Here is a 26,075-nt window from a genome sequence, read left to right on the forward strand (position 1 = left end):
AAACAAAAGGTTTTGATTTCAAAAATTCAAATTTATCAATTTTTTTGTAGTCGATGCCTTTTGAGGTTTGTTTTAGAAAATTTTCCCTAATCCAAGGTCTAAAAAGTATAGAACATTTCCACAATTGTAGAAAATGCAATTGGACAGGCCTAGTTACCCTAATTATTGGTAGCCTGTGTAAAAGACACAGTAAGTTGAAACAGGTTAAATTCTGTAGTGAGGTCAGATTCAGGATGATACTATTAGTTAGTGTCCTATACAGAAGGAGCTTAGGACTGCTCTTCATAGTGTTGCTGCTGGTTACAGTTGACTTGCTATTTACCTCCTGCTGATTAGTCTAGATTGAAATCACAGGTGTTATATGATAACTACTTATATAATCAAATCATTTCTTTCTGCTGACTGAATGTTATCAAAGTGGTTGTAGCTATTTATTGCCTTTTACAGGTATGGTTTCCCTGGTAGCTCAGTTGGTAAAGAATCTGCTTGCAAAGCAGGAGACCCAGGTTCAATCCCTGGGTGGGGAAAAATCCCCTGGAGAAGGAAATGGCAACCCACTTCAGTATTCTTGCCTGGAAAATCCCATGGACAGAGAAGCCTGGCAGGCTATAGTCCATGGGGTCTCAAAGAGTTGGACACGACTTAGCGACTAAACCGCCGCTAGCTTTTAAATCAAAACCAAAAAAAAACAACATTCCTCAACCTCAATTTACCACTCTATGCAATGAAAGACTCTTTTTCTCTATTTGTCTCATTAGAAACTTTTGAAAGATTAAATTAAGGTGAAATCTTAAAGACTTACAGAAGTACATATACCATATATATGAATTCCATTTTCTGCCCCCAAATCTGGAGAGCATAGCAGATTTGTTTGAAGGCATTTGCTTCTAAGTGTTCAGGAAGGGTTTAGTGGAAAATTATGCCACTTTTACAATGTAATATTCCTTATTTGGAATGACAAGTCAGAGTACCATTTTGTGTGAACCAAGAGCACTTCGAAGATGGAGTGTGTCCTTTAAGGAAGAAAATTTTGCATACTTTATAACTTACCTGGAGACTGGAGGGCATAGTTACCTGTTAGTATTTGGGTTAAGTTATACTTTCCAGTTCAGCCACTGGGAGGGCAATGTATCCTTTGATTTTCTAGGAGTTGTGTGGAATAGTTAGTTGTTTCCCTCAGGTTCTCTGTTATTTCTCTAATAAACAATATAGGACAGTTTGTGAGATTAATTGCTTCTCACCGAAATAGCTATGTTTCTGGGGGCGGCTTTGGCTTTTATATGAGCATTTTCCTATCAGTTACTGGCAGCGGGTGAACTTCACTACTGTATTCTTATGACTGCTTCAATGTTGGGGTCGTCAGATTCACGGAATAAGTAGGAAAAATACTGAAGATTAAGGGTTCACAGTTTAAAGGTTATAAGTAATATAGATTGGTTAGGGGCTAAATCAGCATTCTGTGAAATGGTTTTTCTTTCCTCTCGCTCACTTAGAAGCACTTCCATTCTTCTATTTTCAGGGGCCACAGAAATGCAGTGCTGGAGTAGAAAATACACTGACTCAGAATTACAGTATGTGACTTTGAGCACATCATGTAACCTTTATGGGTCTCTTTTCCGACTAAACCTTCACTATCACATTAGATAACGGAAGGGAAAGTCCCTTGAAGAGGGTTCTAACCTTAATGTATTGCCCCTTCCTAGCTTCTTTGGTTCCTATGTCTGGTGGAGAAGTTATTCATTCTGACTAAATGAGGTATTTGGATAGTTTATTAACATATCAAAGCTTTACCCCCCTCCTTGCTCCTATTTCAAAACCAAATTAAACTAAAACCTTTTCATTTGTTACACTGTTTGGGAGAATTTGAGCATCAGTTATCTAATTTGATTTACTTAACGTCCCTATTTTACAGACACGAACCCATTGAAAACCCTTTGAAGTCATGGCTCCTGGACTAGAAATGAAGCCTACTTCCAGTATAATGTTCTTTTTAGTATGTTGCTATTTTCTTGAGCTCTCTTTTTCTTGTTACTGGGTAAATTTTTGAACCGGCTAAACTACAAATATGTCTGGCTTTCAATCTTCTAGGCCACTCCTCTTCTATTCCCTCCGCCCTCAGTCCCCTCCCTCTCACTTCTTAAAGCGCTGCACTTTGCTGCGACCGCCATATTTCTTCTTTTCCCGAGATGGAAGCTTATTAATATTGGATCTCTTTGCCTGTGTGGTTCTTTCTGGAACATTTTCCAGACCCCAACCATGCCTTATGGCATATTTCTTGGAAAAAATTACACCAAAAATTCATAAAATATTTTTAAAAACCTGAACTTTCTTCTAGTATTTTCTTGACACCTTCTCAGTATTTTACAGATACTTGGGGATATTTTTAGGCAATTTTCCATTTTAAAGGACGTTTTCTTTGGAATGATTTTTGGTTGACTCCTCTGGGTTTTTTGTGGTTTCTTTTTCTTTTTCTCCTCCTTTTCTATATTATTTGCCCATCGGGGCTGTGGATACCTGGTTTTAGTGTGTATATAGATAGGTAGATAGATATATTATTATTGTTATTATTTTTTACCCAACGGGGTCATGGATACCTGCCTTTTATTTTATTTTTTTTTAATTTGCCCATCGGGGCCACGGATACCTGCTTTTAATTTTTTTTTTCCCCCTTAGCCCATCGGGGCCTCGGATACCTGCTGTGTACCCCCTCTCTCCCTAACCTTCTGGCCCATCGGGGCAATGGATACCTGCCTCTTTTTTAAATATGTTTTTTTTTTTTCTTGCCCATCGGGGCCTCGGATACCTGCTTTAATTTTTTTTTTCTTGCCCATCGGGGCCTCGGATACCTGCTTTAATTTTTTTTCTTTGCCCATCGGGGCCGCGGATACCTGCTTAGATTTTTGTTTTACACCACCCATCGGGGCTTTATATGGTTGGAAAAGTGTTGGGTTTTGTGGTTCGTTGTACTGTCTGGAATGTCTACAAAATTTTGCTGCTAATCGTTTGTGTTGTGTGAGTCGACCTACGGCTTTGGTTGGGAGATGACTTTGCAGTTAGGCTAGAGGGTTGGTTAGGCTGGGGAGGAAAGATGGCGGCCACTTCAGATTTGCCGCCCAGCTTGGCTGAGGGGTAACTGTGCTAAGTATCACTAGGAAGGTAAGATGAATAATGTGACAGGCAAAGGAAATGGTATGCATTGCATGAGTTAAATGTTTTGAATAAGCTGACTTGGATCATGTTAAGAGTTTGGCATGAATTGTGGTATCATGAGGTGGGAAAACGTAGGATCATCCTATGTCATATTACAAGGGTCTAATGGAAAATGAGCGGGAGAAGAATTAGGCGCAGTGTTCAAAATGGCGATTTTGACCTTGCAGCATTGCTTAGCATGGCTCTCTGCTTTGTTAGAGTGTTCAAAATGGCGGATCCATTTTGCCGCAGTGTTCCAATGGCGGGAAGCCACATCATGGGTGTCTTTGTTCTAGTGTGCAGCATGGCGGTAGAAATATTCTGTTACATAGTAAAAGATGGCCGCTTAAGTACTTGCCGCAGTCTAAAACATGGCGGGCTTTTGTCTCTACCGTGTGCATTTCCTGATAGGTTTTGCTGCAGGGACAATATGGCTGACCTTGTCATGTGGATATCATGGCAGTTTGTCACGTGGATATCGTGGCAGGGGTGTTTGACCGTTACATTCTTGGCGGGCTTTGCATCAGGAGGGCCTGCCGCATTGTTAAAGATGGCGTGCTTTGCCGCGGAAAAAGTGAAAGGAGGGATTGGCAGTGTTAGATTGCCGCGTGTCCCACCCAATCAGAAAGGGTGGTAGAATCGGTCACAGCCAGTTAGTGGAGGATGGAATTAGATGAGTTAGCATAGCACCTCGCTACCGTCTCTATTCAGCCAGTCAGGATTGGCCACATTTGTACTAATCTCAGTGGGTGGTACCAAAGTCTTTCCAAGGACATTTGGCCTTTCCACCTCCTCCCTCCCCTCTCACTGGCTCCCTCCCCTCCCTCATTGCCACTTGCAGTGCTGGATATTAGGTTGTGCAGGCAGAACCTCACGCCATTCCTCTGCATTGGTGCCGTGGCCGAAGCCCTTCCCCCACTTCCCCCTCCCCCACCCCCTGCTCTTCTGCGCTGTGGCCAGGGGCAGTGCTCCATGCCTGCTAAGTGTGAACTTGGCGGTGAGTCGTGGCAAGGACCAGAATGGATCGCAGATGATCGTTGGCCAACTGTTGGCAGAAGAGGAATCCCTGCCTTCCTCAAGAGGAACACCTACCCCGTGGCTAATACTGGGGTCGGATTTTGATTTCTATTTATTTATTGGATGTCAGTCGTACATAGTTTGATTATGTGGTTTGCTAGTGTTCGATTTCAGCCTTAAGTGACTAGTATGGAAATGTTTAGGGGCTTTATTTGTAGAATTCATTTTAATTACATTTAATGGGTTTTCATATTTGGGTTCCTTTAAAATTCCTTAAAGTTTTCAGTTTCTTTTTTACAAACCCCTCAAGCTTTTTTTGTATTTAGATACTCAAAGTCAAATAATATACCACTAAGAAATTTTTTTTTTTTTTACTTTGAAATTGACTTAATAGACTACTTCCCTTTGGATATTTGAAGAGTCTTATAGCATAGAAGTAATTAATTAAAAATTTAACTTTATGACCGAATGTGAAAAGGAATATTTGAAGGTCCACTCAGGTTCAGGCCTTGCTTTGTCCCCACTCTTAATGCTGCACTCATTGAGTAATGATCCAACAACCTGCAGGAAACCAGTTGCTGTGAATTTGCTTCTTCTATTTGAATGTATTATATTGGAGGATTATTGTTCATAATTTCAATTTTCTGTGGTCCCCTGCTTCCACAGCCCCTAGCTCCTCCTCAACCCTGTTCCCAGCAATCCCCTTTCTGGCCTCAGCTCCTGCCCCAGCCCCAGCCCCAGCCCCAGCCCCAGCCCCAGCCCGGCCCCTGCCCCAATCCCAGCCCCAGTCCCTGCCCCTGCCCCTGCCCCAGTCCCTGCCCCTGCCCCTGCCCCTGCCCCAGCCCCAGCCCCAGCCCCAGCCCAGCCCCAGCCCAGCCTCAGTCCTGTTTCTGCTTAAAGCCAGTGCAATTTTTGTTAATTCAGTGAAAAAAATAAGTTGTCCATTGCTCATCCATTAGACTGGGATACCCTGTCTACCTCTAGCATTCCTGATCTTGAGTGCTGGCTATCCAAGTCACCACTTTCAATTAATGTACAGAATCCCATTTGTCCCTTGGTCCATGTTAGAAAAAAGAATCCATTCACCCTTTGCATTAATGTTAAGAAACGTTAATTAACTGAGAGCTTCATATAGGACAATTATTGCCCATAAGTCTAGTTACTCATCATCTTCTCAATCCCCTGTCAATAAGGGAGAAACCATTCCTCTGTCATTGCTGCAGTACTCACAATCCTAGTTTTCTGGACAGTGCATATTTACTGAGCTGACCACCTAAACTCTTTGTATTGAGTGAAGTTGTAATTGCCCATAACCCTGCCTATTGGATTAGATTCCAGTCCAAAACCCTCTTGCATTCAGCAAAGGGCACAGAAAACCCAATTTTTTTGGTTAATGTGCTCAGTCCCAGTTGTCATAGCCTTGTCCATTAAACAAAGGCATCCTACAAGTTTTGCCCTGCTTCTGGGGAGTCCTGTTCTTGGACAATTAAAGTACCAAATTGTAATTTTTGTTTTCCCCATTAACCAACGATCCTCCATCCTATTTACATTGCTCTTAGGCACTGCTGACTACCTGAGACCATGTTCCTTGAATTATTGTGTAGAATCCCAATTGTTTATTATACAAGTCCTTTGCAACTTCTTTGCACTGTAGCAGAAGTGCTCATCTTAAAAGTCACTTACTTTGGAATATTAATAGATTCAGTTGTTGTTGATCACGGTCCTGCTTAACAGGTAAGATCCGCCCATGCTCTTTTCATTGCCCCTAGGTAGTGCGGACTACCTGCCACCTTGGATTAATATGTAAAATTCTCATTTCCCATGATCCTACCGATTAGTTTAGGATATCTCTTATCTCGATCCCATTTCTTCTGAGGAGTTCTGATTACCCAAAGTCCCTTCTCTTATTAAAAAATTGATGTGCATAATTGCGTATATCCATGGTCCCATGCAATAAAAAATGAAACTCCACACTTGGTGGAATATTGCTGGGTCGTGCAGATTATTCAAGAACTCAGCTCTTGGACAGTTAATTTGCATAGTTGCAGTTGTCCAGAGTCCTGTCCGTTTTAATGGGCCATTGTTATCCTATTTGCAAGCTATGTGGGTTGAACTCTCAAGGGCCCTCCTCTTGAATTTATAATGTCCATAATTGCTTTTGTCCATGTCCTGTAAACTAGTCACACTGGCTCACTTTGTCTTCCATCAGGGCATCCTTACTACTTAAGAAGTCTGAACTAGAACAGTTTATGTGCACAAACCTAATTGATTACACCTCAGCCTTTTGTATCAGGAACTCTGCATCATCTTTACTTCTGAAAGGGTGCTAATTACCTAAGGCCATTTCCTAAAATTGTTCACTTGCAAAACTGGAATCCCTAGGGACTCCTTCCTTTTAACTAGAAGCCCATTCCCCAACTAACTGCCTTTGCATTACAGCAGAGGATACTTGGGGCAGTTAATGGGCTTGATTGTACGTAGAGACCCTATGGCTGGTTTAATATCCATATTCCCCTACTGAATGATTTGCATTACCACAGGCAGTACAAAGGAATGATAATGGGCTTATACAGCTACAGTCCCTTATGTTAACCTAGAAACCCATCCCCACCTAACTCTGTATGACAGCATAGGGTACTTGGGACTGTTAATGAACTGTATTGCAGCTACAATTCCTTTTGTTAGTCTAGAATCTGTTCCCTTCCTGCTTGATTTGCATTACCACAAAGGGTACAAGGGACTGTTAATGTGCTTAAATGGAGTTACAGTCCTTTAAGTTAACCTAGGATCCCATTAGCACCTAACTCCCTTTTTATTAATGCACAGCATATGTGGGACTTATTCGTGGGCTTAATTGCACTACTGTCCCTTTTGTTAGTCTAGAATTCCATGACTCTACTCAGTTTGCATTACTCTAGAGTGTACCAGAGACTGTTGACATGCTTTTAAATGCATCTGCAGTCTCTATGTTTACCTATGATCCCATTCCCAACTAAATCTCTTTGTAAGACTGCAGTGCTAACTAATACAATTATGTAAAGTTTAAAAAGAAAAAAAGAAAAAAAGACTGCAGTGGATACTTGGGACTGTCAAAAGGCTCTGTTAGAGTTACAGTCCCCTCAGTAAAGACTTCCATGTCCTCCTACTTTATTTGCATTACCAAAAGGGGGACAATGGACTTGTAATGGGCTTTATTACAGCTACCATTACTTCAGTTAAACCGGAATCAGTTCCCTTCTTACTGAATTTGCATTACCACAGAGGGTTCAGGGACTGTTAATGTGCTTAAAGGCTGCTGCAGTCCTTTATGTTAACCTAGGGTTCCATCAACAACTATCTCCCTTTCATTACTGCAGAGCCTACATAGGACTTGTTAATGGATTTAACTATACTACTGTCCCTTATCTTTGGTGGGTAGTCCATGCGTGCAGTTGTGTCCGACTCTGGTGACCCCATGGACTGTAGCCTGCCAGGCTCCTCTGTCCATAGGATTCTCCAGGCAAGAATACTGAAGTGGGTTGCCATGCTCTCCTCCAGGGGATCTTTCCCACCCAGGGATCAAACCTGCATCTCTTAGATCTGCATTGGCAAGTGGGTTCTTTACCACTAGCCTTGGACCCCATCCCCTCCTAATTCACTTTACATTACCAAAGAGGACACAAAGGACTGTTAATGTGCTTAGATGTCAGTATAGTCCTCCTCTCCCCTTTTTTTAACCTAGGATCCCATCCCCCACCTAACTCCCTTTTCCTGACTGCAGATTACTTGGGACTGTTACTGTGCTTAAAAGTAACTACAGTTCCTTCTGTTAGTCTAGATTTCTGTCCACTCCTACACGATTGCATTAACACAGTGGACTGCTAATGTGCTTAAAAGCAGCTACAATCTCTTATATTAACACAGGATTCTGTCCCCAGCTAACTGTTTCACGACTGCAGAGGGTATTTGGGACTGGTAATGTACTTACCTGCCTATACAGTCTCATCTGTTGGCCTACTTCCCCATGATCTACTAATTTGCATTATAAAACAGGGCATGCTGCTAAGTCACTTCAGTCGTGTCCAACTCTGTGCGATCCCAGAGACAGCAGCCCACCAGGCTCCCCCATCCCTGGGATTCTCCAGACAAGAACACTGGAGTGGGTTGCCATTTCGTTCTCCAATGCATGAAGGTGAAAGCGAAGTCGCTCAGTCGTGTCCGACTCCTAGCGACCCCATGGACTGCAGCCTACCAGGCTCCTCCGTCCATGGGATTTGCCAGGCAAGAGTACTGGAGTGGGTTGCCATTGCCTTCTCCAAGAGAGGGTATAAGGGACTGTTAATGTGCTTTACTGCAGCCACAGTCCCTTTTGTTAATCTAGAATCATTTTCTTTCTTACTGGGTTTGTATTACCACATAAAGTAACTGGGACTTAAATCTAGCTACACTCCTTTCTATTAATCTAGGATCCCATCCCCACCTAACTCCTTTTTTATTACTGCAGAGCCTACAGGGACTTGTTAGTGGGCTTAAATGCACTGCTGTCCTTTCTGTTGAGTCTAGAACCCCATTTCTCCTAGTCAATTTGCATTACCCCAGAGTACAAGAGACTTGCTGTGCTTAAATGCATCCACAGTCTGTTATGTTTACCTGGGACCGACCCTATTCTCACTTAACTCTGTTTTAATGCGAGGGTACTTGGGCTTAACTGGAGCTTCAGTCCCTCCTATTAATCTAGTGTCAGTTTCTTTCTTACTGGATTTGTAGTCCCACATAGAGTAACCAAGACTGTTAACGTGCTTAAATGCATTTACAGTCTTTTATATTTACCTGTGTTCATTGCATGACTGCAGAGGTTACTTGGAATAGTTAATGGACTCAATTAGAGCTACAGTCTCTTCTGTTGAGATTCCCATGCCCTCCTACTCCATTTGCATTACCAAGGGGGATACAAGGGACTGTTAATGTGCCTAAATGCAGTGTCCTAGGATCCCATCCCCCACCTACGTCCCTTTTCATGACTGCAGATTACTTGGGACTGTTCCTGTGCTTAAAAGTAGCTAGTTCCTTCTATTAGTCTAGATTTCCATCCACTCCTACATGGTTTGCATTAACACTGGATACATAGACTGTTAATGTGCTTAAAAGCAGCTACAATCTCTTATGTTAATACAGGATTCTGTCCCCAGCTAACTGTTTCACGACTGCAGAGGGTATTTGGGACTGGTAATGCACTTACCTGCCTATACAGTCTCATCTGTTGGCCTACTTCCCCATGATCTCCTACTAATTTGCATTATGAAAGAGGGTATGCTGCTGCTGCTAAGTCGCTTCAGTCGTCTCCGACTCTGTGCGACCCCATAGACGACAGCCCACCAGGCTCCCCCGTCCCTGGGATTCTCCAGGCAAGAACACTGGAGTGGGTTGCCATTTCCTTCTCCAATGCATGAAAGTGAAAAGTGAAAGTGAAGTCGCTCAGTCGTGTCCGACCCTCAGAGACCTCATGGACTGCAGCCTAGCAGGCTCCTCCGTCCGTGGGATTTTCCAGGCAAGAGTACTGGAGTGGGGTGCCATGGGCTGTTAATGTGCTTTACTGCAGCCACAGTCCCTTCTGTTAATCTAGAATCATTTTCGTTCTTACTGGATTTGTATTACCACATAAAGTAACTGGGACTGTTAATGTGCTTAAATCTAGCTACACTCCTTTCTATTAATCTAGGATCCCATCCCCACCTAACTCCCTTTGTATTACTGAAGAGCCTACAAGGACTTGTTAATGGGCTTAAATGCACTGCTGTCCTTTCTGTTGAGTCTAGAACCCCATTTCTCCTAGTCAATTTGCATCACCCCAGAGTACAAGAGACTTGCTGTGCTTAAATGCATCCACAGTCTGTTATGTTTACCTGGGACCGACCCTATTCCCACCTAACTCTGTTTTAATGCTAGGGTACTTGGGCTTAACTGGAGCTTCAGTCCCTCCTATTAACCTAGCGTCAGTTTCTTTCTTACTGGATTTGTAGTCCCACATAGAGTAACCAAGACTGTTAACGTGCTTAAATGCATTTACAGTCTTTTATATTTATCTGTGTTCATTGCATGACTGCAGAGGTTACTTGGAATAGTTAATGGACTCAATTAGAGCTACAGTCTCTTCTGTTGAGATTCCCATGCCCTCCTACTCCATTTGCATTACCAAGGGGGATACAAGGGACTGTTAATGTGCCTAAATGCAGTGTCCTAGGATCCCATCCCCCACCTACGTCCCTTTTCATGACTGCAGATTACTTGGGACTGTTCCTGTGCTTAAAAGTAGCTGCTGCTGCAGCTGCTAAGTCACTTCAGTCGTATCCGACTCTGTGCGACCCTATAGACGGCAGCCCACCAGGCTCCCCCGTCCCTGGGATTCTCCAGGCAAGAACACTGGAGTGGGTTGCCATTTCCTTCTCCAATGCGTGAAAAGTGAAAGTGAAGTCGCTCAGTCACGTCTGACTCTTAGCGACCCCATGGACTGCAGCCTTCCAGGCTCCTCCATCCATGGGATTTTCCGGGCAAGAGTACTGGAGTGGGGGTGCCATTGCCTTCTCCGTAAAAGTAGCTAGTTCCTTCTATTAGTCTAGATTTCCATCCACTCCTACATGGTTTGCATTAACACTGGATACATAGACTGTTAATGTGCTTAAAAGCAGCTACAGTCTCTTATATTAACACAGGATTCTGTCCCCAGCTAACTGTTTCATGACTGCAGAGGGTATTCGGGACTGGTAATGCACTTACCTGCCTATACAGTCTCATCTGTTGGCCTACTTCTCCATGATCTCCTACTAATTTGAATTATGAAAGAGGGTATAAGGGACTGTTAATGTGCTTTACTGCAGCCACAGTCCCTTTTGTAAATCTAGAATCATTTTCGTTCTTACTGGATTTGTATTACCACATAAAGTAACTGGGACTGTTAATGTGCTTAAATCCAGCTACAGCCCTTTCTATTAATCTAGGATCCCATCCCCACCTAACTCCCTTTGTATTACTGAAGAGCCTACAAGGACTTGTTAATGGGCTTAAATGCACTCCTGTCCTTTTGTTAAGTCTAGAATCCCATCTCTCCTACTCAATTTCCCCAGAGTGTACAAGAGACTGTTACTGTGCTTAAATCCATCCAGTCCGTTATGTTTACCTATGACCCCATTCCCGATAGTGACGCTTTTGCACTACCACAGAAAGTGGAAGGGACTGGTACTGTGCTTAAAAACAACTGCAGTCCCTTATGTTTGCCTAGGACCCTATCCCACCCAGCTCCCTTTTAATGACTGCAGAATGTACTTGGGACTATGGATGGGCTTAACTGGAGCTACTGTCCCTTCTATTAACCTAGAGTCAATTTCTTTCTTTCTTACTGGATTTGTAGTACCACATAGAGTAACTGGGATTGCTAATGTGCTTAAATGCCTCTACAGTCCCTTATGTTAACCTAGGATCCCATTCCCACCTGACTCCCTTTTTATTACTGCAGAGCCTACAGGGACTTATTAATAGGTTTAATTACACTGCTGTCCATTCTGTTAGTCTAGAATCCCATCTCTCCTACTCAGTTTGCATTACCCCAGACTGTACAAGAGCCTGTTACTGTGCATAAATGCATCCACAGTCTGTTATTTGCCTATGACCCCATTCCTAACAGTCAGTGACTCCCTTGCACTACCACAGAAAGTAAAAGGTACTGGTACTGTGCTTAAAAGCAACTACAGTCCCTTATGTTTACCTAGGACCCTATCCCACCCAACTCCCTTTTAATGGCTGCAGAAGTTACTTGAGACTATTAATGGGCTTAACGGCAGCACAGTTCCTTCTGTTAATCTAGAATCAGTTTCCTTCTTGCTGGATTTGTATTACTACATAGAGGAACTGGGATTGCTAATGTGCTTAAATGGAGCTACAGTCCTTTATGTTAACCTAGGATTCTGTCTCCATCTAACTAGTTTTCATGACTTCAGAGGGTACTTGGGACTGTTATTGCACTTATCTGCTTATACAGTCTCATCTGTTGGTCTAGATTCCCATGCTGTGCTACTCAATTTACATCATAAAAGAGGGTATAAAGGACTGTTACAGTGCTTAAATGCAGCTACAGTCCCTTTTAGTAAGGTGGGATCCCATTCCCACCTAATTCCCTTTGCAGTATCCCAGAGGCTCCCAGGGACTTGCAGTGTACTTAAGTGCAGATCCAGTCCCTTATATTAACCTTGGATCCCATTCCTACTTAATTCCCTTTTTACCACTGCAGAAGGTGTTTGGGACTGTTAATGCACTTCCTGCCTATACAGTCTCCTCTGTTAGTTTAGATTTCCATGCCCTCCTAGTAAACTTGCATTATAAAAGGATACAAGGGACTGTTTATGTGCTTAAATGTAGCTATAGTCCCTTATGTTAACCTAGATCTCATTCCCACCTGACTCCCTTTTCATTACTGCAGAGCTTATATGGGACTTGTCAGTGTACTTAATTGCACTGCCATTCCTTCTATTATTCTAGGAGCCCATCCCTCCTAGTGGATTGACATTATCCCAGAGTGTTTGAAGAGGTTGTTACTGTGCTTAAATGCATCCACAGTCTATGTTTACCTATACCCCCATTCCCACCTGACTCCCTTGCACTACCACAGAAGGTAAAAGGACTGGTACTGGGTTTAAAAGCAGCTACAATCTTTTATGTTTACCTAGGACCCTATTCCCACCTAACTCCCTTTTTTACTGCAGAGGGTACTTGGAACTGTTAATGTGCTTTATTGCAGCCACAGTCCCTTTTGTTAATCTAGAGTCATTTTCGTTCTTACTGGATTTGTTTTACCACATAAAGTAACTACAACTGTTAGTGTGCTTAAATCCAGCTATAGTGTTTTCTATTAATCTAGAATCCCATTCCTATCTAACTCCCTTTTCATGACTGCAGAGGGTACTTGGGGCTGTTAATGCATTTACCTGCCTATATAGTCTCATCTGTTGATCTAGATTCCCATGCCCTGCTACTCAATTTGCATTGTGAAAGAGGGTACAAGGGACTGATATGGTGCTTAAATGCAGCTACAGTCCCTTATGTTAACCTAGGATTCCATTCCCACCTGACTTCTTTTTCATTAATGCAGAGCCTATATGCTGCTGCTGCTGCTAAGTCACTTCAGTTGTGTCTGACTCTGTGCAACCCCATAGACGGCAGCCCACCAGGCTCCCCCGTCCCTGGGATTCTCCAGGCAAGAACACTGGAGTGGGTTGCCATTTCCTTCTCCAGTGCATGAAAGTGAAAAGTGAAAATGAAGTCGCTCAGTCGTGTCTGACTCTTCGCGACCCCATGGACTGCAGCCTACAAGGCTCCTCCGCCCATGGGATTTTCCAGGCAAGAGTACTGGAGTGGGGTGCCATCGCCTTCTCCAGAGCCTATATTGGATTGTCAAAATGCTTAATTGCACTGCTGTCACTTCTTAGTCTAGGAGCCTGTCCCTCCTACTCGATTTGTATTATCCTGGAGTGTAAAGACTGTTAACATGCTTAAATGCATCTACAGTCTCTTAGGTTTACCTATGATCCCATTCCCATTTAAATCTTGTTGCATGACTGCAGAGGTTGCTTGGAATAGTTAATGGTCTCAATTAGAGCTACTGTCCCTTCTGTTAGTTGAGATTCCCATGCCCTCCTCAATTTGCACTACCAAGGGAGATATAAGGGACTGTTAATGTGCCTAAAAGCAATGACCTAGGATCCCATCCCCCACCTAACTCCCTTTTCATGACTGCAGATTACTTGGGACTGATACTGTGCTTAAAAGTCCCTAACAGTTCCTTCTGTTAGTCTAGATTTCCATCCACTCCTACATGATTTGCATTAACACAGAGTGTTCATAGACTGTTAATGTGCTTAAAAGCAGCTACAGTCTTATGTTAACCTAGGATTCTGTCCCCAGCTAACTACCTTTTCATGACTGTGCAGAGGATATTTGGGACTGGTAATGCACTTACTGTCTATACAGTCTCATCTGTTGGTCTACTTTCCCATGCTCTCTGACTAATTTGCATTATAAAAGAAGGTATAAGGGACTGTTAATGTGCTTTACTGCAGCCGCAGTCCCTTATGTTACCTAGGACCCTATGCCCACCTAACTCCCTTTTAATGACTGCAGAGGATACTTGGAACTGTTAATGAGCTTTACTGCAGCCACAGTCCCTTTTGTAAATCTAGAATCGTTGTCGTTCTTACTGGATTTGTATTACCACATAAAGTAACTGGGACTGTTAATGTGCTTAAATAGAGCTACAGTCCTCTATATTAATCTAGGATCGCATTCCCACCTAACTTCATTTTCATTATTGCAGAGCCTACAGGGACTTGTTAATGGGCTTAATGCACTGCTGTCCTTTTTGTTAAGTCTAGAATCCCATCTCTCCTACTCAATTTGCATTACCCCAGAGTGCACAAGAGACTGTTACTGTGCTTAAATCCATCCAGTCTGTTATGTTTACCTATGACCCCATTCCCCAACAGTAAGTGACTCCCTTGCACTACCACAGAAAGTGGAAGGGACTGGTACTGTGCTTAAAAACAACTGCAGTCCCTTATGTTTGCCTAGGACCCTATCCCACCCGCTCCCTTTTAATGACTGCAGAATGTACTTGGGACTATGGATGGGCTTAACTGGAGCTACTGTCCCTTCTATTAACCTAGAGTCAATTTCTTTCTTTCTTACTGGATTTGTAGTACCACATAGAGTAACTGGGATTGCTAATGTGCTTAAATGCCTCTACAGTCCCTTATGTTAACCTAGGATCCCATTCCCACCTGACTCCCTTTTTATTACTGCAGAGCCTACAGGGACTTATTAATAGGTTTAATTACACTGCTGTCCATTCTGTTAGTCTAGAATCCCATCTCTCCTACTCAGTTTGCATTACCCCAGACTGTACAAGAGCCTGTTACTGTGCATAAATGCATCCACAGTCTGTTATTTGCCTATGACCCCACTCCCAACAGTCAGTGACTCCCTTGCACTACCACAGAAAGTAAAAGGTACTGATACTGTGCTTAAAAGCAACTACAGTCCCTTATGTTTACCTAGGACCCTATCCCACCCAACTCCCTTTTAATGGCTGCAGAAGTTACTTGAGACTATTAATGGGCTTAACGGCAGCACAGTTCCTTCTGTTAATCTAGAATCAGTTTCCTTCTTGCTGGATTTGTATTACTACATAGAGGAACTGGGATTGCTAATGTGCTTAAATGGAGCTACAGTCCTTTATGTTAACCTAGGATTCTGTCTCCATCTAACTAGTTTTCATGACTTCAGAGGGTACTTGGGACTGTTATTGCACTTATCTGCTTATACAGTCTCATCTGTTGGTCTAGATTCCCATGCTGTGCTACTCAATTTACATCATAAAAGAGGGTATAAAGGACTGTTACAGTGCTTAAATGCAGCTACAGTCCCTTTTAGTAAGGTGGGATCCCATTCCCACCTAATTCCCTTTGCAGTATCTCAGAGGCTCCCAGGGACTTTCAGTGTACTTAAGTGCAGATCCAGTCCCTTATATTAACCTTGGATCCCATTCCTACTTAATTCCCTTTTTACCACTGCAGAAGGTGTTTGGGACTGTTAATGCACTTCCTGCCTATACAGTCTCCTCTGTTAGTTTAGATTTCCATGCCCTCCTAGTAAACTTGCATTATAAAAGGATACAAGGGACTGTTTATGTGCTTAAATGTAGCTATAGTCCCTTATGTTAACCTAGATCTCATTCCCACCTGACTCCCTTTTCATTACTGCAGAGCTTATATGGGACTTGTCAGTGTACTTAATTGCACTGCCATTCCTTCTATTATTCTAGGAGCCCATCCCTCCTAGTGGATTGACATTATCCCAGAGTGTTTGAAGAGGTTGTTACTGTGCTTAAATGCATCCACAGTCTATGTTTACCTATACCCCCATTCCCACCTGACTCCCTTGCACTACCACAGAAGGTAAAAGGACTGGTACTGGGTTTAAAAGCAGCTACAATCTTTTATGTTTACCTAGGACCCTATTCCCACCTAACTCCCTTTTTTACTGCAGAGGGTACTTGGAACTGTTAATGTGCTTTATTGCAGCCACAGTCCCTTTTGTTAATCTAGAGTCATTTTCGTTCTTACTGGATTTGTTTTACCACATAAAGTAACTACAACTGTTAGTGTGCTTAAATCCAGCTATAGTGTTTTCTATTAATCTAGAATCCCATTCCTATCTAACTCCCTTTTCATGACTGCAGAGGGTACTTGGGGCTGTTAATGCATTTACCTGCCTATATAGTCTCATCTGTTGATCTAGATTCCCATGCCCTGCTACTCAATTTGCATTGTGAAAGAGGGTACAAGGGACTGATATGGTGCTTAAATGCAGCTACAGTCCCTTATGTTAACCTAGGATTCCATTCCCACCTGACTTCTTTTTCATTAATGCAGAGCCTATATGCTGCTGCTGCTGCTAAGTCACTTCAGTTGTGTCTGACTCTGTGCAACCCCATAGACGGCAGCCCACCAGGCTCCCCCGTCCCTGGGATTCTCCAGGCAAGAACACTGGAGTGGGTTGCCATTTCCTTCTCCAGTGCATGAAAGTGAAAAGTGAAAATGAAGTCGCTCAGTCGTGTCTGACTCTTTGCGACCCCATGGACTGCAGCCTACAAGGCTCCTCCGCCCATGGGATTTTCCAGGCAAGAGTACTGGAGTGGGGTGCCATCGCCTTCTCCAGAGCCTATATTGGATTGTCAAAATGCTTAATTGCACTGCTGTCACTTCTTAGTCTAGGAGCCTGTCCCTCCTACTCGATTTGTATTATCCTGGAGTGTAAAGACTGTTAACATGCTTAAATGCATCTACAGTCTCTTAGGTTTACCTATGATCCCATTCCCATTTAAATCTTGTTGCATGACTGCAGAGGTTGCTTGGAATAGTTAATGGTCTCAATTAGAGCTACTGTCCCTTCTGTTAGTTGAGATTCCCATGCCCTCCTCAATTTGCACTACCAAGGGAGATATAAGGGACTGTTAATGTGCCTAAAAGCAATGACCTAGGATCCCATCCCCCACCTAACTCCCTTTTCATGACTGCAGATTACTTGGGACTGATACTGTGCTTAAAAGTCCCTAACAGTTCCTTCTGTTAGTCTAGATTTCCATCCACTCCTACATGATTTGCATTAACACAGAGTGTTCATAGACTGTTAATGTGCTTAAAAGCAGCTACAGTCTTATGTTAACCTAGGATTCTGTCCCCAGCTAACTACCTTTTCATGACTGTGCAGAGGATATTTGGGACTGGTAATGCACTTACTGTCTATACAGTCTCATCTGTTGGTCTACTTTCCCATGCTCTCTGACTAATTTGCATTATAAAAGAAGGTATAAGGGACTGTTAATGTGCTTTACTGCAGCCGCAGTCCCTTATGTTACCTAGGACCCTATGCCCACCTAACTCCCTTTTAATGACTGCAGAGGATACTTGGAACTGTTAATGAGCTTTACTGCAGCCACAGTCCCTTTTGTAAATCTAGAATCGTTGTCGTTCTTACTGGATTTGTATTACCACATAAAGTAACTGGGACTGTTAATGTGCTTAAATAGAGCTACAGTCCTCTATATTAATCTAGGATCGCATTCCCACCTAACTTCATTTTCATTATTGCAGAGCCTACAGGGATTTGTTAATGGGCTTAATGCACTGCTGTCCTTTTTGTTAAGTCTAGAATCCCATCTCTCCTACTCAATTTGCATTACCCCAGAGTGCACAAGAGACTGTTACTGTGCTTAAATCCATCCAGTCTGTTATGTTTACCTATGACCCCATTCCCCAACAGTAAGTGACTCCCTTGCACTACCACAGAAAGTGGAAGGGACTGGTACTGTGCTTAAAAGTAACTACAGTCCCTTATGTTTACCTCGGACCCTGTTCCCACCCAACTCCCTTTTAATGACTGCAGAAAGTTCTTGGGACTGTTAATGGGCTTTATTACAGTTACAGTTCCTTCTGTTAGTCTAGATTCCCATCTACTCCTACATGATTTGTATTACTACTGACTGTACAAGAAGCTGTTAATGGGCCACAGTCCCCTCTGTTATTCTGAAATTTGTTACTTTTACTTGATTTGCATTCCTGAAGATGCTACAAGAAACTGTTAATGTGCTTAAATGGAGCTACAGAGTCTTACATTTATCTAAAATCCTTTTCCCACCTCACCCCCTGACATGATTGTAGAGGGTACTTGGGACAGTTCATGGGCTCAATTACAGCTATAGCCCCTTCTGTTAGTTCCGATTCCCATGCCCTCATACTTGATTTGCCTTACCACAGTGAGTACAATGGACTGTCAATATGTTTAAAAGGACCTACAGTCCCTCACGTAACCTAAGATCTCATTTCTACCTAACTCCCTTTCCTGCCTACAGAGGGTATTTGGGACGGTTAATGAGGTATACTGCAGCTGCATTCCCTTCTGTTATTGTACATTCTTGTGCCCTCTCACACAATTTGGAGTACCACAAATTGTACAGTTCAGTTTAGTTCAGTTGAGTCGCTCATTCGTGTCTGACTGTTTGTGACCCCATGAATCACAGCATGCCAGGCCTCCCTGTCCATCACCAACTCCTGGAGTTCATGCAAACTCATGTCCATCGAGTCGGTGATGCCATCCAGCCATCTCATCCTTTGTCGTCCCCTTCTCCTCCTGCCCCTAATCCCTCCCAGCATCAAGGTCTTTTCCAATGAGTCAACTCTTCGCATGAGGTGGCCAAAGTATTGGAGTTTCAGCTTCAGCATCAGTCCTTCCAATGAATACCCAGGACTGATCTTCTTTAGGATGGACTGGTTGGATCTCCTTGCAGTCCAAGGGACTCTCAAGAGTCTTATCCAACACCACAGTTCAAAAGCATCAATTCTAAGGCACTCAGCTTTCTTCATAAATTGTACAAGGGACTGTTATCGCTGCTGCTGCTGCTGCTAAGTCGCTTCAGTCGTGTCGGACTCTGTGTGACCCCATAGACGGCAGCCCACCAGGCTCCCCGTCCCTGGGATTCTCCAGGCAAGAACGCTGGAGTGGGTTGCCATTTCCTTCTCCAATGCATGAAAGTGAAAAGTGAAAGTGAAGTCGCTCAGTTGTGTCCGACTCCTAGCGACCCCATGGACTGCAGCCCACCAGGCTCCTCCATCCATGGGATTCTCCAGGCAAGAGTACTGGAGTGGGGTGCCATTGCCTTCTCCGACAAGGGACTGTTAAGCATGATTAAGTGCAACAGCAGTTTCTTATATTAATCTAAGATCCTATTCCCATCTAACTCTGTTTTCATTAATGTAGAGCCTACATGGACTTGTTAATGGGCTTATTTGCACTGCCCTTCCTTCTGTTAGTCTAGATTCCCAGGCCATCCTCGATTTGCATTACCAAAGAGGGTATAATGGACTGTTAATGTGCTAAAATGCTGCTACAGTCCCTTATATTAACCTAGGATCTTATCCTCAGCTAAGGCTCTTTGCAGGCTTGCAGAGGATGATTGGGGCTGTTCATGGCCTTAAATACCACTACATCCCTTATGGTAACCTAGGATCCCATTCCCAACTATTAATATCTTCCTTTTAATTACTGCAGAGCCTACATAGAACTTGTTAATGAACTACCATTGTTCCTTCCCTTTGTTTAGATTCCCATTTCCTAAAGATTTACATTACCACAGAGGATACAATGGACTGTTAATGTGCCCGTACAGTTCTTTTCCCTCCCCCTCCTTTTTAAAGCCCAGGATCCTATTCCCACCTAACTCCCTTTGCATTACCAGTGACTGTACAAGTGCCTGCTAATGCTTTTAAATGCAATTACAGTCCCTTATGTTAACCTAGGATCCTACCCCCAACTAAGTCCCTTTGCATGATTGCAGAGGATACTTGGAACTGTTAATGTGATTCACTGCAGCCACATTCCTTTATCTCATCTAGGATCCATTCTCTTCCTTCTTGATTTGCATTATCAGAGAGGATAGAAGGGATGGTTAATGTACTTAAATGGAACTATAGTCCCTTATAATCAGGATCCTATTTCTACCTAACTTCCTTTGTATTACTTCAGAGTATACATGGGACTTTTTAATGGGCTTAATTGCACTACTTTCCTTCTTTTAGTCTAGATCCCCATCCTTCCTACTTCATTTGCATTACCCCAAAGTGTACAAGGGACTGTTATTGTACATAAAGGCAGTTAAACAGTCCCGTGCTTTAGTCTAAGATTCCCTCTCCCCCTTTAATTCCCTCTACATTACAGAAGGGGATACAAGGGACTGCTAATGTGCTTAAGTGCTGCTTGCAGTCCTTTATGTTACCTAGGATCCCATCCCCACCTAACTCACTTGTCAGAGAGGCTACAAGGGACTGTTAATGTTTTTAAATGCAGGTATAGTGCCTTAACATCGAAATCCATTCCTGCATAACTCCCTTTTTCAGGACTGCAGATGGTAATTGAGACTGATAGTGAGCTTTATTGCACTTACAGTCTCTCTTAGTCTAGGATCTCATTCTCTCCTACTAGATTTACATTACCATGACTGTACAAGGGACTTTTAATGTGCTTAAATGCAGCTATAGTCCCTTATGTTAACCTAGGATTCTATTCCCACCTAACTTCCTTTTCATGACTGCAGAGGGTACTTAACGACTGTTAATGCCTTTACTTGCCTATACAGTCTCATCTGTTGATCTAGATTCCCATGCCCTCCTACTCAATTTGCATTATAAAAGAGGGTACAAGGGACTGTTAACTTGCTTAAATGCAGCTACAGGCCCTTACATTAACCTGGGATCCCATTCCCACCTGACTCCGTTTGTATCATCCCAGAGGCGATAAGGGACTTTCATTGTGTATGAAAGTGAAAGTGAAGTTGCTCAGTCGTGTCCGACTCTTTGCGACCCATGGACTGTAGTTGGCCAGGCTCCTCTGTCCATGGGGTTTTCCAGGCAAGAGTACTGGACTTGGTTGCCATTTCCTTCTCCAGGGGATCTTCCTGACTCAGGGATCAAACCCAGTCTCCTGCATTACAGGCAGACTTTTTACCATCTGAGCCACCAGGGAATCCCAATGTGTTTAAATGCAGGTAAAGTCCCTTATGTTAAATTCAAAGTCCTTTCCCACCTAACTGCTTTTTTATCACTGCAGGGGGTACTTGGGACTGTTAATGGGACTGTACTTGCTTATCCAATTTCATTCATTGGTCTAGATTCCCATGCTCTTCTACTTAATTTGCTTTATAAAAGAGGGTACAAGGGACTGTTAATGTGCTTAAATGCAGCTACAGTCCTAGGATCTCACCCCTCTCTACTCGTGTTACTTGTTGGTATTTGGGACAGAAAGGTGCTTAAATGCAACTGTGGTCCATTTTGTTAACCTAGGATCCCATGCCCTCTAACTCTTAACATTACCTGGGAGTATACTGGGACTGTAGAACTGCTTAATTGCAACTGTGGTCCCTTCTCTTAGTCTGGAGTCCATGCTCTCCACAGTTTTGTTTATATTCCCATAGAAGGTACTTGGAACCTGTGAATGTGCCTAAATGCAGATGTGGTCCCTTTTGTTAGTTTAGGATCCCAGGACTTCCTTTACATTATCTGTGAAGGCATTTGGGACTGTCAAGGTGATAATTGCTGCTGTGTTCCCTTCGGATATCTAGGATCCTGTTCCCTCCTACTTCCACTTCTTTTGCGTTACATGGAAGGGTGCTTAACTGTAGCTATGGTCCCTTCTGTTAGCCTAGTTTCCATTCCCTTTCTACTTCCTTTGCTTACCACAGAAGGTACTGACTATTGTGGTGCATCTTATCCTCTCACATTAAACCTCAGGGTCCTGAACACTAAGGCCCCTCTTTCTGCGCTTTTTAATGTGCAGTTGCATTTGTTCCTCTTCCTCTGCAGTGTATAAAGACTCCACTCATTTCCCTTGTATTCAGTGGTGGATGTCCTTTGCTCAAGACCTTTGTACTAGAATAAAGTGAACCGTGACAATTCACCACGAATATATTCTTTCACTTCAGTCCCTTATATTCTGTTTTATAAAAATACATATTAATTACCTCCATTACTTTTTCTCTGGGAGTATTTACATGCAAAATTCCAGTGTTTAAGGCCCTTCTCTTTAAATTAATATCCCTCCCTTTTTGCATTATATCAGGGGATGTTAGTGACCCAAACTCTTTCTCCTGGGACTCAGTGTTCATGTGCCCTCATGACAAACTAATATATTGAATTTTTAGTATTAAAGCAGGGACTACTGACTAGTTTTTCTTTTGGACAGTTAATGTGCAGAATTACACTAGGATCCCATCCCATTCCACCTCCTTTGCATCAGGGGTCCTAATCAACTGGCTGCTGCTTCTGTACAGTTTAAATGTGCATAATTTCAGTAGTCCATGCTCCCTTATGTTAGACTAGGATCCCCTATCCTTGCCCCATTTACATTACGGCAGGGGCTTCTGACTAGCTAAGATTCACTGTCTTGGACTGTTAATGTATGTACTTACGTTTGCTCCTGTACCTGTACCTCAGGTAAGGACCGTCCCCATTCTATTTATATTTTAGCAGGAGATGCCTACTATTCAAGATCTTACACACTATTGCAGTTAATGTGCACAATCTTAGTTGTCTTGTACACATTCTCAGTTGTCCACAGCTGTGCTTTTTAAATCAGAGCCCTTTCACTTATTGACGCACAGGTTAACTTACCACCTTAAAGCCCTTGTTATGGGACTGTGACTATGTGTAATTACAGTTGTCTATGGTCTTCTGAGTTAACTTGTCTCCCTGACTCTTTTCATCCTCTTTGCTTTACTGCATGGGGTACTGTCCACTTAAGGCCCCTTTCTCAAATATGTGTAATGACAATTACATTATAGGGGCTTCATACTCCCTTTAAGATTCTTATATTTGTATAAGGTATATGATTTTAATTGACCACACCATGTCCCTTCAACATTAATTTACATAATTGCCACTTAGTTCGTCTTATCCTGTTGCCCTCCCCTTCCTTAGCTTGTGGATGTGCATTCTTGTGCACTAGACAAGGACCCTCCCCCTCACTTCCTATGCCTTCCAGTAAGTTTGCCCATTGCTAAGACCTTTCCATTTGGACAATTAATGTGCAGAGTTGCACTTTCCCATACCCCTATTACTTCTAGGACTATTGTATCTCCTTTGTAATAGTGCAGGGGATACTGTTTCCCCGCCAAGATCCCTTACTGTTAATATACGTAATAGAAATTCTTGTCTTTATCAGTGTACTTCGGTAATACTCCCTCAGCCAGCTATCATGACCTCAGCTCTTGGACAATTAATATGCACCAATAATATATCAAACATATGATCTTTAGATAGGATCCCTGTACCCTCACTATGGATCACGAGTACTGACTTAAGGCTTCTTTTTTTGACTCTGGGTGTGAATATTTGCAGTTATCTATACACCCTTCTATTAGAGTAGGACATCATTCTCTCATACCCCCTTTGCATTACTGCATGGACTGCTGATGACACAAAACTTTCACTGGGACTGCTGATGAGCACAATGGCAGTTGGCAATGGGTTTTTCCTCCCTGGTCTTGTTAGGTAAGCACTCCCAGCTCTAAATTCTCATGGTATAATAAACTATAAACACTGCACTATGCTGTGAACTTGTCCATCAAAGGGCGACCCACATTCCCACTCCTTTTGCGTTGGCTCCAGTGTATCAAATTCCAAGTAATCATGGCCTTGCCCTTATCTTCCCTCTATAAACCCCTTGCCTGCCCTTGGACCCTTATGGATTTTTAAGTTCACAATTTCAGGTGTCCATCTATCCAGATAAAATTATGCTCCCTCACCCCTCCCACCCCTGCCCTGCCCCTTTTGCATTGTTGCTGGGAAATGTTGACTGAGCAAAACTCTTTTCTCTTGAATTTACAATGTTAACAGTCCCAGATGTCATTGTTCTGCCCACTTTGAATTTCTATAATTCCCTGTTGAACTTTCCTTGGTCCCACCCATCACGGACTCTTCCACTTCCTTCTTTGCATTACTTCTGAATAGTGCTGACCACCCACAGCCCCTTCTGTGTTGTTAACACAGTATTGATTGTCCCATTTTTAAGCCCATCAGCCCAAGATCTCCCTACCATTTTGATGTTATATTTGTGCAGTATGGACTACCAAAAGCAGGCCAGAACTAGGTGACTGGACCTTACTCCTTTTCCTGCATTTGTTAATGATCCCAGTTCCGATTATTGTCATATTCTGGGGACAGAACCGTTCCTGATCCCCTTTCTTACTGCTTTACTAGGCAAAATGCTCAAGGCAAGTCAGACCCAAAGGAACTGGATTGCTACCCTTTATTTGGGGTTTTCATTATAAATAATCATTTGAAAATTGACTTCTCAGGAAGGAAGGTTAGCACTATCTGTGCATTCTTCCTTTCAAAGCAGATTGCCTGGCTATGTCTCTCCTTTCCTCTTGCATATTGCCATTGTATAGTGCCAATTGCCAGGATACAACCAAAAAGTTTCTTTTTTTTAATTTTTTTTTTTATTTTTTTAAGAAAGACATCTGGATTGCAGGGTGGAATTGATAACCTGGTCATTGAAATTTTGAAGTTGGTAAACCCATTTATATCATGTACCTGATGACCAGTGTCTCTCATTTTACTAAGGGTGGTGAGTCTGTGGATAGACCACTGTGACTTTGATATTTTAGTACATTACCAAAGGAGTTCTAGAGTGGAACTCTTAAGACCAGTATCTTTGGGCTCTACCACCATTTTCAAACCACTCCTTGTTTGAGCTTTGCCAGTATTCACTTCTAGGAAAAACTATCTAAACTTCCTAATCGTTAAATTTCTTCATCTTGGAGCTCCAACTAGTCCGTACTTATTTCAAGAAGATTGCTGTAAAAGGATTAAATGAGAGAACATGCTGAGGTGCTTTTGAAAACCATAGATCACTTTGTTTGATTAATCTATTACATTTTATGTACCCTGTTTAATTCTGCTACTTTAAAGTTACCTAAAGCACCACACTGAAGTAAGGCCTTAGAAACGATGGAACCAGTTTCCCCATTTTATATGAAAAGAAAAATAAGCCAAGGTCTAATCAGTCTTTTGGATGTAAATTTCAATAGTGAAAATGAATACAAATGAATAATACGTCAGCCTCTAGTGTACAAGGTGTTTGGCAGAGAAGCATTTAATATGGAACTGCTGAAGCAAGTAACTAATTATCACCACAGCAGTTCTTTGTAATCACTGAAAAAGGATACTGTTGTCTGAGAAGGATGTCAAAAGATCGGCCCAGCTCAGGGTGCAGTTTGCACTACTAGCTCCTTGGACAGCTGTAAGAAGAGTCTCTGGCTCTTTAGAATACTGTAAGTACTACTTTGTAGCTATTAAGTAATCTTTTCCCTGTTCCATTTTCTTTCTCTTAGACGCTACCCCTACAAAAATTGGAGGGTCCTTCCATGTTTCTACCTCATCTGTAATTTATATATCACCATATGAGTTAACAAAATTACAAAATTAATATTGTGTATCTGGCCCTATGCTAGGCTATATTGAAGTGAGGGATAGAAATGCTATAGTCCTATATAATCTCATCCCCAATATGGTTATATTGTTAAAAAAGCTAATATAAGCACACTTGAAATAACTGTAGAACATAATAATCAAGTACTGTCTTGTGTGAATTATATGTTATAGTTTTAAAAAATGAGCACACAAGGGTTTGAAGTTGATAGGGTGAACTTAAGGAGGTGGGTTAACTTTCGTCTTTGGTCCAGGACATGATTACTATTACGGCCACCTGGGTAGTATAATGTTTATTTTAATGTC

At 42.5% G+C, this 26,075-nt stretch overlaps 1 long non-coding RNA gene and 1 other non-coding gene across 4 annotated transcripts in view; both read left to right on the forward strand.

Moving 5' to 3' along the window:
• Positions 1–455: 455 nt before the first annotated feature.
• On the forward strand, positions 456–527 carry TRNAC-GCA (transfer RNA cysteine (anticodon GCA)). Its single transcript has one exon. It is a non-coding gene; the product is annotated as a tRNA-Cys (tRNA).
• A 1,540-nt stretch (positions 528–2,067) lies between these two features.
• LOC129639897 (uncharacterized) overlaps positions 2,068–26,075 on the forward strand; it is a 33,846-nt gene continuing 9,838 nt past the window's right edge. The window contains exon 1 of one of the 3 annotated variants that reach the window (XR_008708650.1): positions 2,068–4,299. This is a non-coding gene — a long non-coding RNA (uncharacterized LOC129639897). Of the gene's footprint in view, positions 4,300–5,091; positions 25,613–26,075 lie in introns of those variants that run through there. The other 2 variants (XR_008708651.1, XR_008708649.1) reach the window with 2 other exon arrangements.

This window comes from Bubalus kerabau, chromosome X, assembly GCF_029407905.1.
Source record: "Bubalus kerabau isolate K-KA32 ecotype Philippines breed swamp buffalo chromosome X, PCC_UOA_SB_1v2, whole genome shotgun sequence".
In the NCBI taxonomy this organism is placed as follows: domain Eukaryota; kingdom Metazoa; phylum Chordata; class Mammalia; order Artiodactyla; family Bovidae; genus Bubalus; species Bubalus kerabau.